The sequence below is a fragment of the Pleurodeles waltl genome, chromosome 5 (assembly GCF_031143425.1).
Source record: "Pleurodeles waltl isolate 20211129_DDA chromosome 5, aPleWal1.hap1.20221129, whole genome shotgun sequence".
Classification (NCBI taxonomy): Eukaryota; Metazoa; Chordata; class Amphibia; order Caudata; family Salamandridae; genus Pleurodeles; species Pleurodeles waltl.
Genome location: NC_090444.1, coordinates 1,452,032,372 through 1,452,060,287, shown reverse-complemented (window position 1 = coordinate 1,452,060,287; position 27,916 = coordinate 1,452,032,372).

The window sequence follows — 27,916 nt, the reverse complement described above, 5'->3', positions numbered from 1 at the left end:
TTTGTCTCTAATTTTTGGTTGTAGTGGTTTGTGGGTTATGTGGGTGTGTGTTTTATATTGTATTGAGTGTGTGGGAGTGGTGTTTGTATGTGTCTCAGGTGTGTGTAATTCGAATTGTCCAATGTGGCGGTGTTCTGGAGATGTGTGTGTATTTTGAGCGCGGCGGTGTGTACCGCCAATGTAATACCGCAGTTGAAAGACCGCCGCTTGGATTAGTGGGTCGTGATAGCATGAGTGTGTTTCTGTTGGCGTGACGGTGGAGGTTTTGTTTTCGCCAGTTTATCACTGACCTTTGGTGTGGTGGACTTGTGTGGGTGTCTGAATTTCGGTGGATTCCGAGCTGTGGGTCTTAATAGCTGTGGCGGAATTCCACGGCCGCGGCAGTGTATTAGCGGTCTTCTGCACGGCGGTAAGCGGCTTTTACCGCCGATGTTGTAATGAGGACCTTTGTTTGCTTTTAAAAGACTTAAGACTATTTATATCACTTTCCAGTGATACCTTTACATTTTCTTATTGTATCTTTTATCGTTTTGACCTGCAAATATCCAGATAAATATTATATATTTTTCTAAACACTGTGTGGTATATTTTTGTGGTGCTATATTGTGTTATTGTATAATTTATTGCACAAATACTTTACACATTGCCTTCTAAGTTAAGCCTGACTGCTCAGTTCAAGCTACCAGAGGGAGGGCACAGGATAATTTGGATTGTGTGTGACTTACCCTGACTAGAGTGAGGGTCCTTGCATGGACAGGGGGTAACCTGACTGCCAATCAAAGACCCCATTTCTAACATTGGTGATCAGCGGTGAGGATAGGACTTGTAATTGTGCAGTGACATACAGTAGCTAACTATTTCACTACCTACCCACAGTTGAAGGTCAACTTGATTTTTATCTCTTTTTGCAAATTCGTTTTTCCTGACAATTTTCTAAACCTAAATCCTCACTCAACAAGTCTCAGGCTGGGTCTCAAGCAGGAGATTTTGACTTAGCCCTGTTGGAGACATATACTGTCAAACATCTAAAAGGGTTCTGCAGGGAGATGAGTGTACCCACCCAAGGGGCCTCCAGAAAAGAGGACTTTCAAGTGGCACTGAGGGCCTGGGCAGAAGCCCATTTAGAGGAGGATGCTGAGGAGGAGGAGCAAGAAGATGGCCCCCCAGAGGATTTTTTGCCATCAGTGGGTGATGTTACCACTGCAATTGTGCCCCCTTCCAGACCAGGGAGCAGTTTCTCTGATCAAGGCCTGACCGCAGAGGAAAGGAGAGAGGAGAGGGAGTTCCAATTGCAAATGGCAAGACTGAAAATTGAGGCTCAACAGGAGGAAAGAAGGGCAGAGAGACAAGCACAAGCAGCTGAGAGAGCCTTGGCTGAAAATAAACTTTTGTTGGCTCATGAACTGAGTCTCAAGGAGCTGGATCTCAAGGCAAAGCAGTCTGAATACAGCAGTAATGGTGGCAGCATACAGACAGGACCTGCTGGAGAAAAGAAGGTTTGTATACCCAAAAATGTGTGCCCAGTTTTGTGGTGGGAGATGACATAGATAAATGGCTAGCTGCTTATGAAGTTGCACTGAGGGCTCATGAGGTTCCTGAAGGGAAATGGGGTACAGCTATGTGGAGTTATGTGCCACCATTGGGGAGGGACACACTTCCCACATTGGACATAAAGGATCAAAATACATACCCACTTCAGCAAGCCATTTTACTTGCCAAGTTTGGGCAGACCCCTGAGAAATACCATCCGAGGTTCAGGGACAGCACCAAACTGTCCACACAAACATGGGTAGATTTCTTTGACTTTTCCAGTAAGGCACTGAATGGATGGGTGCGGGGCTGCAAAGTAGATGATTACACAGGATTGTATAATTTGAGTCTGAGAGAGCATATACTCAGTATTTGTTTTACAGAGTTGCACCAGCACCTAATAAACAGTGAGCTGACTGATCCCAGGAAGCTTGCTGAGGAGGCGGACCTCTGGACTAGTACCAGAGTGTCCAGAAAGGTATCTGGGGGGGACACCCACAAAGGTGGTCAGGGTTCCCATCAGAAGAAAGAGGGGGGAGAAAAACTTAAAAACAAGGAGTTCTCAAAAGGCCCCCAAAATAGTTCCCAGGGGAGTAGTGGTAACCAGTCCCAGTCTGATTTCAAAAGGAGAGTTTTTACTGACCATAAGACAGGGAGGTTTGTACCCAAATGTGCAGAGTGCAATAAGCATGGGCACTCTGAGGGTGACTCCAAGTGTCCCAAGAGGGCACAGCCCCCCAAAGGAGGGCAGGCACCTGGGTTGGCTAGCGTAGCGCTCGGGGAGGAGATGGTCCCAGTCAGTTTTGGGGAGCAGACAGAGGTAACCCTAGTGTTCCTTGGGGATGCAGAGATGGTGCCAAAAACCCACATGCCTGCCAATACTTCCACGTATAGGCAGTGGGTCACCATCAATGGGCAAAGGGTGGAGGCTCTGCATGACACAGGAGCCAGCATGACTACTGTCAAGGGTCAGCTGGTGTCGGCAGAGCAGGTCATCCCAAATACATTCCACCAGGTCATAGTCGCCGACAATCGTGAGAGCCACCTACCGGTAGCTCTGGTTCCCTTTGAGTTGGGGGGGGTCCTCTGGTACTCTAAAAGCAGCTGTGAGTCCTGCCATGCCTGTAGATTGTCTGTTAGGCAACGACCTTGAGCACACTACCTGGAAGGAGGTAGAGCTAAGGTCTCACTTGGAGATGTTAGGATTGCCTGCGTGGGTCTGCATGACCACACGGTCCATGGCTGCCCGAGACGGAAGTCAAGGGCATCTGGAGCAATGGCCCAGACAACTGCCAAGAGGAGGGGCAGGGGGCGCGGGAAGCCGGTCCCAGAAGTTCCCGCAGTGGTTGACGGGGTTCCTGAGGAGGAGGCCCCGAGCCAACTGGGGAAGACATTGCTGCCCTAGGTGACCTACCTGAACTTGCTGGCTGGCAAGTTGAGGGTGGGCCCACCAGGGAGGAATTCCGCAAGGCGCAGAAAGAATGTCCCACTCAAGAGGGCATGAGGAAGCAAGCCTCAGCCCAGGCAGCAGGTGAAGCCTCTGGCGATCACCACATATATTGGGAGAATGATCTCCTCTACAGTGAGCCTAAGGTTCCGGCCATTGGGGCAGCGCGTGCGCTGGTGGTCCCCCAGTGTTACCGGACCTACCTACTGGGACTGGCTCACGACATTCCCCTGGCAGGACATTTGGGGCAAGACAAGACCTTTGCCAGGCTTGTCACCCACTTCTATTGGCCAAACACAGGCTACTCAGCCTCACTTACATACATCTGCATTTTGAATGGGTCTTCCTGGGCTGGGAGGGTGGCGGGCCTCCTCTCACACAAAAAACCCTCTAGTGGGACCCTGGCAGACAGGATTGAACTGAAAGGGGATCTGGGGCACTTCTAAGCCACTCTTTGAAGTCTCCCCCACTTCAAAGGCACATTTGGGTATAAAACAGGGCCTCTGCCCTACCCCCTCAGACACTTCCCGGAGAAGAAACCTGAACAAGAACCTGCACCCTGACAAGAAGAACTGCCTGGCTGCCTAAAGGACTCACCTGACTGCTTTCTACAGAGGACTGCTGCCTTGCTGTTGCCCTGCTGTCTTGCTGCTCTCTTGCCTTGCTGCAGAAGTGCTTTCCAAGGGCTTGGATAGAGCTTGCCTCCTATTCCCTGAAGTCTCAGGACCAAAATGACTTCTCTCTTGCAACTGGACTCCTTGTGAAGACAAATTCGACGCACAGCTTGTTCCGCGGTGAAAAATTCACCCCAACGCCGAACCGGGACGCCGCAGCTCGACTTCACAAGGAAAAGAACGACGCGGCGCCTGCGGTGCGACCGGAACTTCGACGCACGGCCCACCTGAGACAACGCCGTCCGACTTCCAGAGGGGAAATCGACGCAGCGCCTGCCGTGAGGGAGAAATTTCCCGCATCGCCCACCGGAACGACGCAGAGCTGGTCAACAAGCCCAGGATTCCACGCACAGACCCCGGGGCAACTGAAAACCCCGCAACCCGAAGAGGAGACCCGTCCGCACGCCGGAAATCGACGCAACGTCTTCTGTGTGTAGAAAATAACGATGCAAGTCTGTGTGTGAAGGGGCGAAACCGACGCACACCATTTTCCACGCATCTCCTCCTCTGCAGCCCTTTGCAGAGATTTTTCACTCAAACCAGGTACTTTGTGCTTGAAAGAGACTTTGTTTGCTTTTAAAATACTTAAGACACTTTATATCACTTTCCAGTGATACCTTTACATTTTCTTACTGCATCTTTTATCGTTTTGACCTGCAAATATCCACATAAATATTATATATTTTTCTAAACACTGTGTGGTGTATTTTTGTGGTGCTATATTGTGGTTTTGTATGATATATTGCACAAATACTTTGCACATTGCCTTCTAAGTTAAGCCTGACTGCTCAGTGACAAGCTACCAGAGGGTGGGCACAGGATAATTTGGATTGTGTATGACTTACCCTGACTAGAGTGAGGGTCCTTGCTTGGACAGGGGGTAACCTGACTGCCAACCAAAGACCCTATTTCTAACAGTCAGCTTTAACAGGATTTACCGGGCTGCTTTGAATAGGTGATAAGTGGCCTGCACTGATCAGAGGTTTTCTGATGGGGGGAGTTCTGCAGCTGCAGTGGCCAGGCCAGGAAGGGGGCAGCGTAAATCAAACTGGGCCTCAAAGGAAGCAGGACAGTAAGGAATGCCAGCCGGGCCTGCCATCTTATTCTGTACCCCATAGACAGATAGCAGGCCCAGGAAAAGAATTTGCAGATGGTCTGGAGAGGGAGCGTTAATGGAAATGAACCACACCAATAGGTTGGTTTAGCCAGGTCTTACTCCTCTGGAGAGAAATCGTCCCTCTAGGATTTTAAAGTTCACTGCTTTGTGGGACAAGAAAATGTCACACTTTGGAGGAAGCTCACATGCTTTTGCGTGGCACCCTGCATCTCATTCAACAGGGGTGCCCCTTCTTGTCCCCCAAAATGATTGAATAATATCTGGGAGCTGCATTGCAACTCAGATCTGCTGCCTGAAACCACAAGAAGAAGAAGAACTGCCCTGCCTGAACCCTGGTCTGCAACCCGAAGGACTGCACTGTTAAGAACTGCACCTGTTGCACACTGGAACAACAGCCCAAAGGGCTTTGCCTTGTTTTCTAAAGGACTCAGGAGTGGACTCCAAAAATGCAACTGATTAGCAGAGCTTGCCTTCACCAACTATCACAAACGTCCCCAGCCTGGATTACTTCCAGTGGACTGTTAAGGATTTTGCCAGTTACATTGTGGAAATTGTAGCCCTAAACTTCCAAGGGCCATCTTAGAGCTTCTAGACACTTGGATTTGTGTTTTTGACATTTAGGACCCCCGTGAGGAATTTCATGAAGAAATTCAAGAAGTTAGGAGAAGTTTAGAGCATCCTTGGGAAAAAGCTCAATAAGTGGACCAACCAGACATAGGGGGTCAGTATGACCCTGGCAGTCCTGCCCCGCCATGCCGGCGGTGGCAACCAGACTGCAGACAGTATGGCAGTGCAGGCCCGCCAAATTAAAACAAGGGCAGTGAACAAGCTGCATCGCAGCCAGTTCACCACCTGTATCGCCAGGGGTGTAGGATCGCCTGGCCAAAGGTTGACCACCTTTGACCCAGTGGTTCACCTAACACCACCTGCAGTATTTTGAAAATCCTTACTGCCAGGGATTCCATGGTGGCAGCCAAGCCATGAAATCCCTGGCGGTGAGGATAGTGGCGAGAGGAATCCTCATTCCTGTCACCACTACAGGACTCCCCAACTCCCCCTCCATGTCGGAACCCTCCACCTCGACCAAATCAGAAGCCCCCATTCCCCAAGCAGCAATGCCCTCCCTCCCCTATCCCCATATTGTACCCCTACCCCGACCCCATCCACACACACACCCACCACACATACATACATACACAAGCACTCCCACACTCACTCTTTCACACACACATACACACATGACCACAACACTCCCCCACCCTCGCATACACCCAATCACACAGGCACACAAGCACTCACAACATCCCCACACCCCCCCCATTCACACACACAAACACCCCCCCATTCATGCACACAACACTCAACTCCCCCCTCCCTTGTTGGTCAATCACCTTACCTGGTGTTCGCAGTGGTTGTCCAGGAGAGAACGGGGTCCATGGCGCTTGCTCTGCCGCCTGCACCCCACCAACACAACACTGCCACGCCGTCTATGATGTAGTAATATGGTGGGCGGTGTTGTGGGGATGTGGCGGTGGTGACAGAGCAAGCTCCACTAGACTGCCGACCGCCAGTATGGCTGCACCCGGCCTCCCCTCCAAAAAGTGGTGGAGAGCAGCCAGCAGCCATAATATGGCGGTCTGAAGACCGCCAACACTGGTGGTCAAGTAGCGGTTGTGACTTCGGCGGTCGGCGAAATAGACCGCCAAAGTCATAATGAGGGCCATAGTGAGTAAGCCGACTACCTTCAACCGCTGTATGGCCTGTATTTCATGTTTGTCCCTCTGAAAGCTCTAGAGCTCCACCCTTTCAGGATTTCACCGGGGCCTCGCAGACAAGAAATCTGAAGACGTCACATCAAAATCAGCTTTCTGGAGACATTGAGAGAGAAAAGCTCTACAAAAGTTTCTAAGTGTGAAGGTAACATTTTGACTGAGGCCTCCTGCTCAGTGTTTCCGAGCAGGGCTCCACTGGGGCCAGACTCAAATTGTGACTTGGGCCCGGTCTAGCGTGGCCAGATGTCCCTGGTTGGTGCAGTTGATTTCTAATTACAAGAAAGCACATTCTTTGATGTAAACTTTACAAAGTCATATCTTTGGTTCCCTATATTGGATTTGTGTTCCTTTGGTGTAATTTTAAAGTTATTAATATTTCCTGTTTTTATACAGTGGTTTGGGATTTTTGTTGTATGTTGTGTCTTACATATTTACTGGATTGGTGTATTTAAATGCTTTACATACCTGTCTCCTAAGTTAAGCCTGACAACCCGTTGGCAAACTACCAGGGGTTGAGCCAGACCTTACATTGTCTTTGGGGCATTATGGCGAGTGGTTGGTGTGTGCTTACCTTTACTAATAACCAGCTTCAACCATGAATGGAAAGCAAGTTCAGGACAATCAGATTTATTTCTAAATCCAGTCTGCCCCTAATCGCAATACATCATATTTGCAGACATTCTCTCTGCTTATCTGTAGAAGAATAACTCTTCCATAGATTATTTTTTTTACTTCTGATTTTTTTTAAGCCAAAGTTGCCACATTCTGGCTCAAATATCTCAACTACAACTTCACAATTCTTTATTAAGTCCCAGTGACAAGTTACAGTTTTCAGGATAAGTACTTTGATTTTTCTACATGATTTACAAGCTGTCACATGTCTTCATTCTGACTCTGAGCCAAGGATATCATAGCATGTTACCTTAACCCATGATCTTTCATGCATATTGTCACAGCTCACTCTTATGACACAATCAGCTGAGGTGGGACACAAACTGGGCACTGTAATGATGAAGGAGTACTGTTGACAAGTGCCAAAGACAATTAATTGAGCCTAAGTAAAGCCTTGCTGGCAATTGCTAGCCTATGTAGCAGTTCTAGAACCAAGCAATGCCTACTAACTCATGAATAATAAAAAGTTTGTCTTCTATAACACATACCCCTTTGTGCTGAATCCTTCCCAGTAGAGGTGAGAGCATTGGGATAGTTCTAACTGGTGCTATTCTTATTACATTCTTTGAGGTAGAATCATTCCATGGAGCCATAATTAGCCCTGGTTGTGGTGAGACCATTGTGGATCCCTGAACTGCAGCTGGACATTCTTGAAAGGACAGAAGCCTTACTGTGTATTTAGTAGCAATAGGTCAGAACCTCACAATAGAGGGGTTCTAACAGTGGTAATAGTAAAAGTATGAAGTGTATTTAACAACATGACATTGCATGCTTCTTCATCAGGGCCCCCACATTCTAAACACAAGTCCAGATTGGACTTGTGCTAGCATATTTTCACAGCATTCATGAGCTGTTATTTGTCCCCAGTGACTTATTTATAGTAATTAACGTAAAGAAATTTGATTACTGTTAGTAATTGAGTTTCTGGTTAACACAAACACAACATAAATTAACCTGTGCTCACCCTTAGGTTGCTTGGCAGAGAGCAGTCAGGCTTACCTTTAGAGGCAATTTGCAAAGTATTTGTGCAACACTTCAAACAGTAAAACAGTGAAAACATAACACAAAAAGATATTATACTTGATTAGAAAAATAAAACTTTACTTAATAAATAAGGCAAGATCAAAACAACAAAAATCCAATTCGTAAACCTTGTTTTATGAATTTTTAAATGATAAACTTTAAGATAGTGCTTAGAAGCAAAAAGCACCTACTGGGGATACCGGGTCCTGTCGGACCTGGACAAAGTCAAAAGTTCAAGCCCACTGCAATGGAGTGCAGACTGGTCACAGGGACCTTGCTGGGCCCACTGAACCTAAGTACCTTAAAATCCTAGTGCAGAAGTGTTACTCTGGTTCCAAAACAGGCAGTTGAGGAGATGCTTCTATTTTTCACACACAGTTGAGGAGATGCATTAAAGTTCCCCACACAGTGGTAGTGATGCATCAGAGCCAAGATGCATTAGAGTTTGGGTGCGGGCCGCATCGAGCCGATGTGCTGATTCCGATGAGCAAAGTGGCTGAGATGAGGAGTTCGGCATCATCGTCTGGGCTGTCGGCGATGGCAATGCAGGAACCCTGCGCCAAAACAAGTTACACAGTGCTGGTTCCGAAACGATGCACCGGTTTTATCCATAAAATGGCAGAGATGTACAGGTTCCGTCCTTACAATGGTGGACATGTACTGGTTCTGCTGGTGTAGCACCATAAGATCTACTTCCAAGGGTCCAGGACTTGGGTGGCACCACTTGACAGATCAGGCTCACAGCAGACAGAGTCCAGTTATAGTGTTGGGGTTGATTGGACGTTTTTTATGTTCTTGAGACTTAAGGTCAAGAGACCAGTCAGCTGGCCCTTGGTGTCACTCTGGGTTCTGGGTTAGAGAAATGCAGGTACAGTCCTTCTCACCCAGGTAAGGAGGGCAGCAGGTAGCAGGTCAGCACAGTCAGGCAGCAGTTCTTCCAGAGCAGCAGTCTACCAGATTAGCACCTCTTGTTGCGGCACAGCAGTCATTCTTCCTGCCAGGGTAGCCACAGGTCCAGAAGTGTACTGAAATAGTAGGGTCTGAGGCCCATTTCTTATACACAGTGGTGCCTTTGAAGTGAGGGAGAGTTCAAAGAAGTCTAAGAAGTGTCCCCTTCCCCCCTTCGCTCTACGATCACTACAAGGGCATATGCATCTCTTTGAATGGGGACACATGTAGGAAGGTGCCCCTTTTGACATGGTCACCCCCACATTTTGCCTGGTATTCAATATACATTTGCCCTCCCCATTCATCCCTTGTAAATGGTACCCCTGGTACCTAGGGAATGGGTACCAAAAAGGGTCCTCAAGGGCTGGGTCACATATTGTGCCATCCTAAGGAACTCCTCACGTAGCACATGCAGACTGCCATTGCAGGCTGTGTGTCTTGGTGCAGCTGAGAGTGAAAACAGGACAGCCTGTGTATGTCATGTCTCCTAACATCGCATGCAATATATGTAAGTCACTCCTACAGCAGGCCTTACAGCCCTAAAGCAGAGTGCATTATATTACAAGTTAGGGCATATTTGCACAAGCAGATATGCCCCTGCTCTGTCTTTGTGAATTCAATTACATAGTGAGTGAACAGGGAAACCATTTTAAATAAATGTGCTGGACACTGGTCACTAGAAGTTCTCCAGCTGCATGATGGCTTCACTGAAAATAGGGATGTTTGGTACCAAACGCCTTGTTTTAATAGACCTTCACTGATGCCAGTGATGGATTTATTAATATATGCACCCATAGGGAACCTTAGTGCCACCCCCTGAAAACTTACCATGTACCTGTGTGTGTACTGACCAGTTTCAGCCAGCCTGCCACCACCAGACACAAGTTTGAGCCCCCAAGGGTGATAGCCTTTGCTCGTGGGGCAGTCATAAACTAAACCTGCTCTGAGAGAGGTGTTTACACATCCTACCCAACAGGATTACCTGTGAACCTGCATTCCAAGACAGGAGGCTTCATCGGTCTTGGTATGCAGATCTGGCTTCCAGGAGAGATGCCAACCCCTGCTCCAAAGGCCAGGGCCATTTTGGCACCTGGGCAGGTAGGAAATTTAGTATGCAGAGAGGTGTATCCACTCCTCAGGTCAATCCCACCACTATGGTTAGCTGTGGACACAACTTTTAGAAATCTGCCATCTTGGTGTTGCCAGATCTAAGAACTCTGGGACAGGGTGATACCCACTTTCCACAGGAAGTGGTCATATAGGGCGTGTGGTGACCCAAAGGGTAAGCATCTCATTGGCTACTACCCTACCCCCCAAAAATGCCCCTAAATTCAGTATTTATGGGAGGCGCTTGCACCAAGAAATCAGATTCCTGCTGACCAATGAAGAAGGACATTCAAGAGCCAGAAAAGTAAAGCTTGAGGAAGAAGCACCGGACTTGGCCCCAGTCCTGCCAGCCTGTCTGCTGCTCCCACCTATGTGCACCAAATATGACTCTTTCTGAATTTGCTGTGCATCCAAATGCCTAGGAGGCCTGCCTGCCTTCAACAAAGATTCAGGATCTCCATTGGAGCAGCAGGACTGCTTCCCTGCAACTTGCAGGCACCTCAAGGCAAATTATAAAGACTCCAGACTGCCAAGAACCTGACACCTGAAAGCACCACTGCACCCATGCTGAGCATCCCATGATGAAGTGGACAGACGGTGCCAGGACAGACCCCCAGACCATGAGAGACAAAGGCCACAAAGGAATTGCTCACTGTAGACTCACCAGTGCCACTTGCAGCCTGTGCACGCAGGCCCCATCAACTGCAGGTGCTCCGGTGGAGAAAGCCAGATGGCTCAAGGCACCTTTACCATCGCCCCCCGCCCACAGATAAGAAAACCCAAGGTGTCACCAAGTCTCCAAACATCTCAAAAGTTGAACCCCCTTGTTTGTTCCTTTCTAAATGGATCCACAGTCTTCACCTGCAGCAGCTCTTCGACCAGACCTATCCCCATTGACTAAGCTTGAGCACCCGACGGCATTTTACACCTCTTCATGCAGCTGCCCCAGTGCTGCCTGGTGTGACCTGCTGGTACGGTCCTGACTCTTGCCCAATACTTACCCTAAGTCGAAGAGATTGGTCCCGTAAGTTGCTGTACTATACCTGAATGCAGTCCTTGTTTGTCTCTCCATAGGATTACATTTCAGCTTTTCAGAAATTGTACTATGTCGACTTTTCAAAACTGTAAAGATTTTTCTTGCAAAATGTGCTTACCTCATCTAATTTAGTCTGGTGCCAGAATATATATGAAGATACTTGGGGGCATATTTCTAGCCCCATTCTAAGGCCACATTGGCGTAATTTTTTACACTAATGTGGCGTTAGAAGGCCAAAAACGCTGCGCTATATTGCATTCATTGTGCCGTGTTGTAACCCTTTGCACTGCATTATTCCTGTGCCAGGCATAATGGATGCAAAGGGGGCATTCCCCTTTTAGGGGCTGCAAAGAAATGGTTCAAAGAAATATATGAGATTTCTTTGCATCATTTTTTTCAGCACCTTTAATGCCTGCTCAGCACAGGAATTAAAAGTAGGCTTCCATTCATTACAATGGGCCGCTGGGTGCTTTGAAGGATTAGCATCAAAATATTTGATGTTAATCCTGCAAAGCACCAGACTAGCATAAAAAATTCTGACGTAAGTCCCCTAACTACCACCATGGTACACCATATTTTAAATACACAGCACACATGGTGGCGTTAGGGGGACGCTAAGGGGCGCAAGAAAAGTGGTTAAGTGCAGTGTCACTTTGATTAAATATGCCCCTTGCTATTTTTGCAAATTGGTGTGGATATCCTTCTTGAGTCTTGTGTTTCATTTATTGACTGTGTGTTTGCAGATGTCTCACACTCCTCTCTGATAAGCCTAAAGGTGCTTGACCACTCTACCCCCCTAAAATGCGCACCTTGAGACCGTTAGAGCAAGCCCCTGTCCACTAGTAAGGGGACACGTGGAATCTTTGCATGATATCTCTCATTTTGGTAGATCATATTAAGAGCCAGCTTCCTGTAGGAAAGTCCTCCTTTGTGTTCTGGTCACCCCCAAATCTTTTGGACAGATACTGGTGGTTACTGACTCTTGACTGTGCACTGGTTACTGCTTACCAGTCCCAGGGCCAGTGCTCTGTGTAAAGTGGATATGCAAATTAGGCTAATTATAATTGTCAATATTAACCTACCTATAAGTCCCTAGTTTATGGTAGGGCATGCAGGTTTAGGGACCCCAGCATAGGTAGTGCACCCATAGGTGCACTGCTGAGGTGCCCAGTGTCATTTTAAAGGAAGGCTTCTCTTGCTGGCTGCTTTTAAACTAAGGTTACATGTAAATTCGACTTTGGAATTAAAAGTACTTCCTAAGTCTTAAACTACTATATTTTTACATATAAGTCACCCCTAAGGTGTGCCCTAAATGCGACAAAGGATAGGATGCCATGTAACTATAAGCAGAAAACGTATAAAAAATAGTTTTGTAAGCCCTGGTGAGGTAAAACAGTCAAATTAGTTTTTGCCTCATTGTAGTGAATGGCCTTCATAAGCTAGAATGGGGAGATTTTAATTTAAATTATAAAGTCCCCTTTAGTTTGGTATCAAATTAATTGTTATAATAAATCTCACAACTTGCAATTGTTGGATTTAATATAACTTGTTCAGGTAAAGAGTTTTAAACTTTACCTCAAAAGTTGCCAACTTCAGGCCTCTAGTGCTTTGCTCTGATTGACCAGCCTATTACAGCCTGGCCAGGCTGCCTTGATGAGGAGTGTAGTAGCCTAGGCTCAACACAAAGAGATGTGCCTGGGGAGGAGATCTTCCCTCAGCAGGTGGAGAAGCAGGAAGGGGGAAGGGCTGCCAAACTGGTCTTTAAAGACAGGGAAGGATATGTGGAGCAACCCAGCACCTCCCTCACATCCTGCAAACCCAGACAATTAGGTGCCCCTTGATTAGATTAGGAGAGGGAAGGAGAGGGGTGTGTTTAGGATTTTTAGTCACACCAATGGGTGGGCTCAGCCAGATTTAACCTCCACAAATCATTTTCAATGTTGCTCCCTGGGACTGATTATTGCAACACGTCTCAGGGAGTGGTCATCACAGGGGGAAGGACCCTGCACCTGATTGGAGAACCAGGACCCCCCCTGTTTTTCACCCAGGAGCAAGGATAAAACTGGCAGACCTGCACCCACACCTCAGATCCCTACAAGGAAGATCTACAGGAGAAGAAGGAATGCCCTGCTGGACCCCTGGCCTGCACCTGGACACTGCACTCTTGAGGACTGCAGCAGCTGCGCAATTGGGCTTCACCACAAGAAGGACTTTGCCTGGCTTCAACTGGTTGAAGGAGGGACTTCTTGTTTGCTACAGGTGAGAAATTTCTACCCAGAGTCCCTTGCACCAACTCCTGAAGAAACTGACCAGCTGACCACTGTCCAGTGGGCAAGCTGGAGTTTGCAGCAGGTGCATTCTGGGAGTTGTAGTCCGCACCATCAAGGCGCATCCTAGAGCAACTTTTTGAAAAAAAGCTCCATAAAGGGACTGACACGCCATCGCAACTCTAGCCGGCTTGCCTCAAACCCGACCCGGCCTGAAGAAAATCTCCGAAAAAGTGACTACGTCCGAACACAGAAAGTTGACTGGGACATCCCAGGCAGTGTATCCGGAGAGGGCTACAAGGACGTCAGATCACGATGCAGGTTTGCCCCTGTTTAAGGATTTTCATCTTGAAAAAATTACTAAGTCCAAAGGTAAATATCTCCACTGAGGGCTCCCATGACAAGTATCTGAGGAAGAGTTCAAGGAGGTTGGATTGGAATAGCGACATGGTCCCGCTGAAAAAAATCTTCAAGAAAATGTCTAAGTCTGAAAGTAAACTTTTGACCAAGGACTTCCGCGTGCTGTAACCGAGCAGGGCTCTATCACGGTCGGCCTTAAACTTTGACTTTGCCCCGGTCGAGGTCCGACCAGATGACCAGATTGGCGCTATTCGTTGCTAAGCGCTAAAAAGCATTAATTCTTTAAAAATTCATATCTTCGGTTCCCTTTATCCGATTTTATTTGTTTTGGTGTCATTTTAAAGCTAAAAGTATTTCTTATTTTATAAAGTGTTTCTGGATTTTTAAACTGTTTCCTGTGTTTTATTTAATTACTGTTTAGTGATATTTGAATGCTTTACCCTTTGTCTCCTAAGTTAAGGCTTATTGCTCGTTGGCAAGCTACCAACGGATGAGCTGGGTTTAATTTATTGAGACCTAACTGGACCTAAGTGGAAGTTAGTGGCCTATTGCTAGGTGTAGGTACTTACCTGCCCTTATGAATAAGCCATTTTCCAACTGTAAGGTTGTGGCTAGCTCCTCCCGCCGAAACTTTCAGCATGGCTCGTCAGGGCCCATCTAGTCACACCTAAGCTCTTGTTGTGTGTGGCTGCCTGGGGGAATACCCAGAACTCAGTTGACACCCACACTATGCAAATGATCAGAGACAGGCTGCAGGCATCAAGGGCCAGATATACCAAACTTTTTGCACGTCGCAAACAGCGAATTACGCTGTTTGCGACGTGCAAAAAGCAAATCGCAATGCCCAATCCCCGTTTTGCGAGTCAGTATCCTGGTTACCGACTCGCAAAACGGGACTGCGAGTCGCAATTAGGAAGGTGTGTTCCCCTTCCTAATTGTGAGTCGCAGCGCGATACTGTATTGCTTTGTGACCGCAAATGTGGTCGCAAAGCAATCGCAGTTACCACCAGTGTCACACTGGTGGTAACCCATTCACAATTGTGAATGGCATGGAAAACATTTTTTTCAGAGCAGGCAGTGGTCCTATGGACCACTGCCTGCTCTGAAAAAATGAAACTAAAACGTTTCATTTTTTCGTTTTTGTAATGCATCTCATTTTCCTTTAAGGAAAACGGGCTGCATTACAAAAAAAAAAAAACTGCTTTATTTAAAAGCAGTCACAGACATGGTGGTCTGCTGTCTCCAGCAGGCCACCATCCCTGTGAGTGCCTCCACTCGCAAGGGGGTTGCAAATTGCGACCCACCTCATTAATATTAATGAGGTGTGCCTTTGCGACCCCCTTGCGAGTCGCAGATGGTGTCGGGAACACCATCCTACATTCTGGATTGCGACTCGCAATTTGCAAGTCGCAATCCAGAATTTTGCTACATCTGGCCCAAAATGACTAAAGTAAGAAAATGAAAACTTTCTAAAAGTGGCATGTTTCAGATTTACAATTTAAAATCTGACTTCTCCATAAACTGAGATTTTAAATTGTGATTCCAGCGATGCCACACTCAAAAAACATATCTCTTCCAGATTGTGAATTACACTTATAAGATGTAATAAGGTAAACTCAATGTTAACCTATGGGAGTGACAGGTATTGCACTAGTGAAAATCAAATCTAAGAGTTGTCACTACCAGGACCTTTAATAAGTAAAACTACATGGCACCCTGCTCTTGGGGATATCTAGATCCTACCCCAGGGGTGATATACATTTTAAATAGAAACTGGGTTATTTTTCCAAGTCAACATGGCAGTTTAAACTGTACACACAGCCTCAGCAATGGTAGGCCTGAGACATACTGAAGTGGGAGGCACAATCAGTGCTGCAGGACTCTAGCAGCATTTATTTTACAGGCCCTGGGAACCTGCAGTGCACTTTACTGTGGACATTTAAGTAAATTAAATATGACAAATGGGAATATGCCAATCAAGTCCTGTTTTAAGGCGAGAGCCCAAGCACTTTAGCACTGGTTAGAAGTGTTAAGGTGTGCAGAGTCCTGAAGCTAACAAAGTCAGCAAAACGTGGAGTGTTAAAGACAAAGGGCCATATTTATACTTTTTGACGCTCAACTGCGCCAACGCAGTTGTGCGTCAAAAATGTTAACGCCGGCTAACGCCATTCCAAAGCGCCATGCGGGCGCCTTATTTATGGAATGACGTTAGCCGGCGCAGCTGACTGGTGTGCGTCAAAAAAAATGACCCACACCAGGCAGCGCCGGCGTAGGGGAAAATGGAGCTTGGGCGTCAAAAAATGGGGAAAGTCAGGTCTGAGGCAAAATATTGCCCTCAACCCGATTTGCGCCATTTATTTTGACTCCCAACCCCCATTGAAATGACTCCTGTCTTAGCACAGACAGGAGTCATGCCCCCTTTCCCAATGGCCATGCCCAGGGGACTTATGTCCCCCTGGGCATGGTTATTGGGCATAGTGGCATGTAGGGGGGCACAAATCAGGCCCCCCTATGCCACAAAAAAATAAAAATAAAAATACGTACCTGAACTTACCTTAAGTTCCCTGGGATGGGTCTCTCCATCCTTGGGCGTCCTCCTGGGGTGGGCAAGGGTGGCAGGGGGTGTCCCTGGGGGCATGGGAGGGCACCTCTGGGCTCCTTCCGAGCCCACAGGTCCCTTAACGCCTGCCCTGACCAGGCGTTAAAAAAGGACGCGAAAGCGGCTGGACGTCATTTTTTTTGACCCGCCCACTCCTGTGCGTCATTTTTGCATGGGAGTTTAAATAAGGCGCACATGCCTTGGAGTCATTTTTTAGACGGGAACGCCTACCTTGCATATCATTAACGCAAGGTAGGTGTCCACACTAAAAAATGACGCAAACTCCAAGATCTTTGGCACTAGACGGGTCTAACGCCAAAGTATAAATATGGAGTTAGCTTTGCGTCGGATTTGCATAAAAAAAAACGACGCAATTCAGGCGCAAACAGAGTATAAATATGCCCCAAAATGTTTGGGACTGACCCTGCAAAAGGAGCCAGGTACAACAACTACCTGAAATGTTTAGGCACTGCACCAAGGAATTATAGTGCCTTCCCAGTGCATATATGAATGACCACAAGAATATACACTTGTAAAAGGGATTCTAACATTTTCTGAATAACATTGCTTAATCTGAACCCACAAACCAAGCATAATCTCACCAACCCTGTACTAAAATAATGTCACTTTAGACCTCAATCCAGGTTTTATAGTTTATTTTTTATTGCCTCTTTCTGGACAATATCATGCTGTAAAGCACCAAGCCACCCTGTGCCCGAGACCCTAATGAGCTATATCAAGAACCTAAAATAGGTGAGCAGGAAATCTTCAGGTACATCTCAGTACCATTGACATTAGATGATAGGCTTTAAAAAGTCTGTTGGAATAAGGACTGAGCTTGAGGTACACCCTGGCTCATATGAGCTGCATCTAAGAAATAAAGGGGATATTTAACAAAAGTGGTGCTGCATCTAGTGCAGGACCACTTTCCTTGCCCCCCTTAGTGCCTCCCTTCCACCACCATGTGTGCAGGCGTTAAGAGTGCTGAACAAAATGTCACAAGGAAATCTCTTAGATTTCCTTGTGCCATTTTTTTGGCCTCCCCTAACGAGGGAATGCCCACCTTGCATGCTTTGCGCCACTTTGTAAATATGGCAGCTCTAAGGTGGCATAGGGGCTCTTAAATCTGACCTAAAATCTCTTTGAAGTCTATGTGTTGCACACAGTTTTCAAGGTAAGAAGTAAAGTAGCTCAGTAAGGTCCCTTTGATCCCATTCTATTATTGAGACAATTCAGGAGAGAGTTGAGATTTACTCCGTCAAAGGCCACACAAAGACCATGGAGGATGAATAGAAGTTAGTTTATTTTGTCAAGAAGGGATAGAGCATTATTAGATATCTGACCAAAGACCGTTTATGCACTACACGCCAATCCGAATCCTGTTTATAAATTGTCATTTGTTATGATGCATTGAAAAAGTTCAACATACTAAAATGCTTGGTTTGATGGGATTCCTTCCTTACAATATGTGGATGGAAGGAGACTACACAAATATGACGTCTTTCTGATTATCTGCATTTGTTTAGGAACATTCTCTTCAAATTCCCCCACCTCCGGAAATGTTAACCCCCACCATATGAGGTGCACTAAGGGCCAGATTTATACTTTTTGATGCCAAGCTGCGCTAACGCAGTTTTTGCTTCAAATATTTTAGTGCTGGCTAGCGTACTTTCTTAACGCCACCCGTGCGTCAAATGTATAATTTGACGCTGGGTGGTCCTAAGAATAGGTTAGAGTCATTTTTCCTGATGCTAACCATTGCACCTTGTCGTAAGGCAAAATGACGTTAATGCAGGAATAATGATTCTGTTCCGGTTTGTGACATGGAAAAACTTTGCAAAATGGATACGCGCCATTTTTCACCACAATAGCATCAAAAAGAGATGCAGATGGAGCAAATAGTGCTAAGGAGCCCCAAAATAGAACCCAGAAGTTAGGAGAGACTCCAGGGAGACCCCACAACCAGGCCCCAGCCAGGAGGACACAGACAAGACCCAGGGGAGAGGCAAGAGAAGAGGAAGTGTTGCTTCAGCACAGAGGAGCATGAAATTCTGGTGAGAGCGGTGACGGAGCACCAGCATCAACTCTTCATCACCTCTAAATTGCCGATTGGGAGGAGAGAGGCAACTTGGCAACAGATTGTGGACAAGATCAACAGTGTGGCAGAGGTCAGGAGAACTGTCAATGAGTGCAAGAAAAGCTGGCATGACTGCAAGTGCAGGACAAAGGAGAAAATGGCAAAGAACAGGAAGGCAGCACTGCAGACCTGAGGTGGGAGTCCAGCACCGCAAGAGGACCTGGACGAGGTAGTAGAGATGGTTGCAGCTGTCATCCCGGAGGAAATCATCACTGGTATCGCAGGACAGCACAGACTACCATGGAACAACACATATGCAGGGTAAGTTGCATGGGGTACAGAAATTCCTAAATGTCAAGTGCAAGAAGGGGGAGGCACATACCTACTACATAATGCATGTCAGCCCTGAAAATCAAGCAGTGATAAGTGTAAAGGGGCACGGCACGGGTCTCACTGCACTGCCCATGCCAGGTGCATGGGCTGTGCAGGGACATCCAGGGGCACAGCACAACACAACACCAAAAACCTTTGCATGGGGGTACACCGCCAAGGCTGCTGGAAATGCTGAAGCAGACCAGGACGGTAGAGAAGAACGTAAAACTGGTCTGTTGTCACATGACAGCTGGTATTGTCAGAATGTAAACTAGAGGACAATGCCCAGTCTCACGCCATTGGCTCAAGCTGCATTTACCATTGACAACAGTTGCCACTACTACCTTTGCTGTGTGTGCTGGTCAATTAGGAAATGCAGGTAGGAGCCCATGGCACAAACACACTCAAAATGAGGGTTCAGTATGACTATGTGATCAATCCCAATCAATCCCTATCCAAGTGCAACTCCTGTCAACTGCTCATGTCCATAGACTCAATAACCAACAGGTACATAATGATGTACATAGCAGTAATCTCATACCCATGCTGCCCATTCCTGCGCCTGCGTTTACCCCTGTGCCTGTGTCACAATTGCTGCAATGCCACCATGCAACATCTCAAGTGTCATAGTACTAAGAAAACTGCATTGAGGGGGAGGACATATGTGTGTAGGTAGGCAAACACACCTGCACATTCACAAGAGGAAATGGAACTCTGCCAGGCTCATCAGTGCAATACAATGTAGCACACATATGCAAACATCAACATGAGAATCTATCAATGGTGACACCTGAATTGTTTCATGGAAATGCCATACAAGGTATGGTGCTCGGTCTCAGCCCCGCATAGGTGTATGTGAAAAATGATAGACTGGGACAGGGCCATATTGTTTTGTGTGGTGCTGTGGCATCAGCACACCAACAATCATTGCAGGGCCTCACCATGCTAATAGGAGCAGAGGGAGGGTTCATGAGGACAAGAAGGTGGCAAGCCACAATTTGGACAGAACCCACACCTAAAAGATGTGATGCAGACAATTGCCCAAACTGATCAGACTACATGTGACATGCAGGTGGGGCATAAGGCTGAGAGACTGCAAACATTAATGACAGGAACAATCCATAGGAACCAAGATAACAATGTACCACCAATAGGAAGTCAGTGACATCACATTACAAGTGGCAGAACACAGACACACTAATTGTACAATAACTCATTGCAGAGGACGATGGCTCTGCTGTGGATCTCTCTGTCCTGGACTACCCTGATGACCAGGATGACCAGCTGACAACCATCAGCCAGGAAACCCTCTAAGATGTCCTGGGAACCCTTCAGACACCACCACCAGTCGCAAGGAGGAGCATAAATGTAGCAGCCATCCCAGAGAACCCACCCACCACCATAATAGTATAACCTGCCAGCTCAAACACAGCTGAGGACTCTGATGACACAGGAACCACCTATGAGAGGACAGTAGTGGGAGTACAGTGGGAGCTGGGCTAAGAGGTGCGGGTGGGGATGCAAACAATGGCAGCCAGCCTTTAGGGGATGCATATGTGCATGATGACGTTCGCAGAACAATCAGCAGCCATACAAGTCACACAATCCCTACTGCAAGGAGTCCAGTAGTGTGTGAGGGACCTCTCCACTGCTGTGAGAGAGTTGCCACAACACTTGCCTTACCAATCTTGCAGCTGCATGCATGACAACAAGCTGGACTCCATGCACCAGGAACTGGCCTCCGTCAGGGCAGACATGGCTGCCTACCACAGGGATTTTGCTGCCATACTCAATAATCAGCAGCTTCTCCTTGCTGCAGTGATGACATATGTAGTTCAACAGATGGCAGCTGCAGGGAATTTGGTGTCCATTTCTCCACCCACTGAAGTCTGTGTTGCCCCCTCAAACCCACAAGCATCACCATCAAGGGCAGAGGAGACAACACACACATCAGAAGATGAAGATATGGAACAGATCATCTTCACCCATAGGCTTACCCAATAGCACCAGCCCATGCCACATGGGCACTGATTTTCATTTGTCCTGTGCTTGACAACATGCCAGTGTTGCTACAGTTGGTGACATGCACTCTTCACCGACACACTGTTAACCTTCTCGCTACGGACTGCAATTGTCTCTCACTACTCAATTGGCAATTAATGTTCCTCTGCACTGAACAACACTTCATCTCAGCAATTCAATGGCATGTCCCTCAACCTTGCACTTGTGTTGCATCACAATAGAATGCTCTACACTAATGGGTTCACAGACCTGGACTATGTTAATATTGCACTACAGCACTTTAAAATAAACAGCACATACACACCCACTTTGTCTCAGTGTAATGTGACACATCTACTTTGCTGGAGATTTGTAATGCATGTAACATGCCTATGGTCACAGAGTGTCAATAACAGAGTGCAGAAATAATGTGGACAGATATTTACGCACAATGGCCCTGGTTTTTACTTTTTCTGCTCTGCATTTGCATAATTTTTTAAGCTAAATTAGCACAAATGTACAAAATATCATTGTATATTGTAAGTTTACGCTGCTTTCGCATCAAAGAATGAGGCAAATGCAGTGCAATAATAATATAATTCAGGGCCAAGGTATCTACAAGATAAAAGTCAATTCTGGCCACGTCCCCTACAAGCAAGTCATTGTGTATGTGACATTGCTTTGAAACATATATGCCTCACCCGCAACATACAGCAGGAATGGATGTGTAAGAGTGTTTGGCCAATAACTTCAGCTGGGAGTACAAGTAAATCACATTGGCGTGAAATTTGTATACTTGACCTCATCTGAACTTGACACTCCTCAGTTTAGCAGTGCTAACATGAAATTCAGGCTGCAGGCAGACGTTCCACAGTGTCCAACATTCTGACACAGGACCCAAATAATGACAGTTTTAAAACCACACCTACCTGACCAATACATGGGAACCATAGTCACGTTGAGTGATGGGTACAGTGGACGGCAGATGCATTGAGATTTAGATTTGTTGTAGCTGCCAATGTGACAGCTCAGTTGGAAGTGGGAATTAACATTTCAAGAGAGGGATGTGAATGCATTATGGAATACACAGGCCAACAGACAATTGGCACTGTACATATGACACATGCAGTAGAGGAGTACCTAAATCTTTATTAACTTTGTGCAAAACCGAACTTAAAACTGTGTAACACACCTATACTAACCTAATCTCTCCTAACTATAAATTACCCACAACTGGCCCTAACTACCCTATGCTAAGCTTACTTACCACATTTAACAACACACTGTACACATTTGCCCCCCGTATATGATGAGACACATGTAGGACCACATATACTAACCTAAACATATACTAACTAATACTAAACAAATATATATTTTTTTGTATGTTTAAAAAAAAATATGTATATACATATATATATATATATATATATATATATATATATATATATATATATATTTATTTATTTATAAATACACAAAAGCCCCAACATTAACAGACAAACTAACATGTAATAATATTATAAACCCCCAACCTACTTATCCTATCTAAACTACTAACCTACTCTAACCAATCACTAAACCACCTAAACCCACTACAAAACAGGATGAGGAATGAGGAGGGAGGGGACTGAATTAAAGATGAGGGGAGGCAAAAGTTTACAAGTTTGCCCTCCTCAGTGTCTTCTTAATAGCTTTGAGACTCAAGGTAATTTTTTCCCTGTCCTTCTGTATAGTGTCAAGCTTTCTCAACACTTTCCTCATGTCCCTCTGGAGCTCATAAATTGTGGCCATGTCCACTGCAGCAGATGTGGTGGTCTGTGTTTCAGATGTTGTTGGTCCAGCAGGTGTGGTGGTCGGTGGTGCCGAGGTTGACGGTGGAGCCGGTGAGGCTGATGTGATGGTGGCCGCTGTGGTACTGGCTGTAGTTGTGGTGGTGGCTCCAACCTTTGTGGCCAATGCCGGTCCCACTTGGCTGCAAGCCCACCATTCTCCTGTGGCGCACTCACTTTGATAGCGTCTTGCCATCCTTTGGTACCCATACTCGACATCCAATATGTGTCTGTATCTCACTGCCCACTTCTTTAATGCCCTGATCTCCGCTACATCCATGTTGGAAGCTCTAAAAATTAGACAGGCAACCATCATTGTCATCATTATGTAATGCATTTATAGATGATAATCTAACACCCTGCCTCAATTTGTACATGCAGTCAAAATCACAGTCCAGATGATATAATGTCCCTGACGAGTGAAATGGAAATGCTGCCTACCTATCAAGTATTCAACACCATAGCAAAGCACAACAAGAAATGGACCAAATAAAGTGATCTGTGCATTGATGTAGTGCAATGTGTCACAATGCAAAGGCAGCAACTACTTCACATGGGGCAGGCCGACTAATCTTTATCATCTGAGTCAACTTCAAGACACACAAGGCCAGTAATTTGTAGATGTAATTGGCAGGATGGTATGCAGTTGCTAATCATAAGGGGTCGGTGTTGTTTGGGACACTTGCATGCTTGAATGAGATGACTGTCATCTACACTGTGACCATCACATCTACCCACATATATGTTGTTCCCCTATCCCTGTCCCTCGGGGGGGGTGGGCATGCAATATATCATCACAACTGTTGAGGAAAACCACAAAGCCATGTCCAATTGTACATGGATTTAGTGAGTGAAACACATGTGAGGAGGGCTGCCACCTAGGAATGAGGTATCCATAGGTCATTCACACCTACATTCATGTGTCCAGTTGTGGACAACCATCAACACCTGATCTGCCAACACAATTCACAAAACACCCACATTGATGACAGCACACGCCTGGCCTTGACCTGCATGCACGCCTATTACATACTACATAAGTGTCACGTAAATGGAGTACAACTTATGGGACTAGATGCTGGGGGACAGTTACCCATGCATTCCTACATGTACATTACAATACAGGGACAGGGATGTGCAATTTTGTGCCGAAAAATGATGCATGACTGTCTTCTGAGAATGAGGGTATGACTCAGTGGCAATATTCTGACACTGGTGCTCTTCCAAGTCACATGTGGGCCTACATGTGGCTATTAATCACCTTGTTCACATGCTGCAGCCTATTGCACAGCACAAGACTCCCAAGAGATGACTCTCTGCCTGTGAATGTCTAACCTTTGCACAGAATACTATGACAACATCCAGTCACGTATTATATCAGATCACTTCCCAGCTCATCATATACTGCAATGAGTGCAGCACACAAGAGTCACTCACACAACAGCTGCAATCACTACACAGGACAGAAATTATCACATTTACTGGGTAAGTCTGGGTCCTGAAATTGAGCCACTTCCCCGATGGTATAGTGGGCCGGTCCACCTGCAAGACAGGGAAAGGAAATATATGCTCAATGTCTGATCACTGTACAAACGTGTGGACAACTTATCACAGTGTGTAACATTTTATATTAGTGAGCTGCTGATCCTGCATGTAGACACTTCAACAGACATACCACTGCAAACTCACATTGACACTGACACTCCAGTGAGTGATAAACACACATCTGCACACATGCACTGGGCCTAACAATCACGTAATGCTTAACCTGACTACAAACATTTGTGGCTAATCCATTTCAGATGGTACTCCATGTCATGATATGTATTTGGGTGACAATGTCAATGGCACTTCCCTGGTGCACTGCAATACAAGTTACTCAGGTATTGTGGCTTGTGCATCAAAAGACAGTGAGTTACTGTGTGATGGACATGTGGCTCAATTTTCAGTCTGCAATTATCATGCATTCAGTGGTCCATAACAGATGTGGCACAGTTGTATGTAGGTAACAAATGCCCCATTGACAGTGTCCCCTAAGCAGTACATGCCCCCTTTGCCAACATAATGGTACGGATGTGTAACTATGACAATGTAGCGCTAAACATGGATTGCCCACTTTGCTGTCCCGATACAGTGAAATGTGGTATGCTGACAGTGTCTTACCTGATCATCATTGACAGAATGCATAGGCACAGGTGTTGTCATTGCACCTGAAATGTGTTACTAAGGGCCACATGTACCAAGATCAGGTTTTGTGAGTCATACATTGCAAGACTTAGCAACTCACAATTTTCAAGTAGGATGATCTGCGGTACAACACTGTCAATGACACTGTTTGCAAATCACAATTGGGGTAGCAAATGACTTACTGCATGGATTTTAATGAGGTAGGTCTCATTTTGCAAACCCCTTGGGAACGGTGGCACTCACAGGGATGCTGGCCTGCTGGGCTCAGCAGACCACCATTTTTGAAGCTGTCAATAGTCTGTGGAACCACATCCTGCTTTGAAACAATTTTTGGGCATGCACTCACAAAGGGGAATGGATCCCTTGGGGATCCCTCCTCTTTGGCAAATGGGTTAGCACCAACTTGAAAAGGCTGGTAACTGTAATTGTTCAGTGCCAGCATTTGAAGTCACCAAACAATCAATCAGCGGACTGCGACTTGCTAGTAGGAAAGGAAAGCCCCTTCCTAAATACCACTAGCAAACTCAGTTTTGTGATTGGGCAATTTGATAGCAGAATGGCAAAATTGGGGATGTGGATTGGAATAAACATTTTTTCCTGACGTAAACACACAAAATCTGAAAACTAGGCCATTTGTGGACAATTAAAAATAGCTTGATACATGTAGCCCTAAGTAGTAGTCGGACGTGACTCAAAAAAGCTCAGGACTGCATTGTTAACATGTATAGACATGTGGAATACATCTCAGTACTAGGACACTAACAGTTTGTTCTGCTTGCATTCAACATGGCCACAACATTGCATGCAGCATGTCAAGACATCTGCCACTGTCGCTCAGGAGCATTCTACCCTACACATTTGTCAATGTGATACTCACCAACAAGGCCACTGATCAACACACCAAGGTAATCCAGCAGATCCTGTTCTCTGGCCACCAGGTCAGCCCAGCGATGCTTCAGCTGGTGCTCATTCCTGCTTGTATGGAATACCCATTTGAGGTGGTAGAGCACCTTGCCCCACCACAGCCGCCTTGCCTCTGTGTGATATCCCTGTATCACACACCCACCCATCTCCAGCATCAATTTCAGAAAGTGGGACAACAGCCACACAAAGCCCCCAAGGTCCTCCTCCTCCATGCGGGTCAGCCTCGCCCTTCCCGACATGTCCTTGCACAACAATGCAATATAGAAAAAGTGTAAAAAGGAAGGAAAACAGATGTAAAAAAAGGAAACTTACAGCCCAAACTAGGAACCCCAACTAACCCAACTAATGTAACTCTCAAACATACACCCAACAGTACAAATACAATCCAAAAGACACTAAACTACATAAAAGCAAATAAACAGGAACAATATGTAAATAGAATAAACAAAAGACACAAGTGTGACACCACAAGATACAAGAAATGCAATCCAGACACCAGCAACACCGAGACACAGCCACACAGTCAAGAAAAAGCAAAGACTGTAAAGCGAAAGTGAAAGTACACCCATTGTACCATGCCTGTAAACAGGATTTCCTATTACATCACTTCCTGTCACCTTTGCTGCCCGTTTTCTGTCTTGCGTGTATTTTTTTAACGCATATGAGGTTCGCATTAATATTTTTGATGCATAACCTACATGTGCGCCAAAATACCACGCATTACCGCTAAACTTCTATTTCAATGGATATCTGCATGTGTGAGATGCGCTGATGGAATTAACGCTAAGGGCCCATGTATGTTTAGATAGCGTTTGTGTGATTGTTCGACGCATTTGCGTCAAACTGAGTTTGCGTCATCTTCAATTATTTAACATGCATGCACCCTGTCTCAAGATGGAGATAGGATGGTATGGCCTGCAGTGTGTAGTATAGTGGTTGGACACATGTGGTAGAGCATGCAACTGTGTGTTTTGTGTGTGAATGATATGTAACAAAAAAAATGTGTGCTTCTGAAGGAACAGCATGCAATACATTGGATCTAAAGCTCCTGTATGAATGTGTTACAAATGGATATCTACATCAGATGGCAATCAGTGATGTACAACAGTCATGATAGGTGTTTGTAATATGTGTTGACTCATTTGATGTGTGTAGTTGTTTAACTTTGGGGACATTACATTTCACACGACAAACAAAACTCAGGGATGATTGAGGATGTCTGATGAGTGCTAGGTCAGATATATTATCCCTTGTATGTCCTTAATTGCCGTCTGTGACTTCATGGTGACTTGTGTGTGAACATTGTGCCTTAATTCCACCCATAAAAATGTTGTGTGCACATCAGTTTGACTCATAAGAATTACCTATGTTACTCATGTTGCTGTGTTGGACCTGCTGCCCTGGCTGCATGTTTTCACATATTTTCAGATGTGCATTCCACAGAAGTGTCCAGTTCAAGTGTGTGGGCATGTGTGCCCTATGTCAGGATTGGGCTCCATGGTGTTACGGTTTTGTGCGGGTCTAGTCAGGAGTCTGTTAGGGGCAACCCTTGAGTTCTCAGAGTATCTTGCAAGGAAGTAGTGTACAAAAGCAGAAGAGCAGCTAAAGGCATTCAAGGGGAAAGGCCAGCTATGGTAAGGCAGAAAATACAGAAAAGTGAAGGCAGAACAACCTTAGTGTGAACAAATATGGAACGGGTCAGTGATGGACAAACATGCAGGGCTTATCACTAAGAATGTACACAGGGTAGGGCTCAGAACATTCCGCAGCAAAAGGGAACGTCAGTGCCTCTTGTGCAGATTAATCTTACAGCTAGTCACCACGGAAGCCCCATAGGAAGGAGGCAGCAAAAGTGAATCTGTGTCTGGACCTTTAGGGCACAAACAAGGATTGTACTTACATACATAAGACTAGCCCTTGTTATTCCGGCTGTAGACACAGTGGCAATTCCTGGAATACAGCCATAGCACA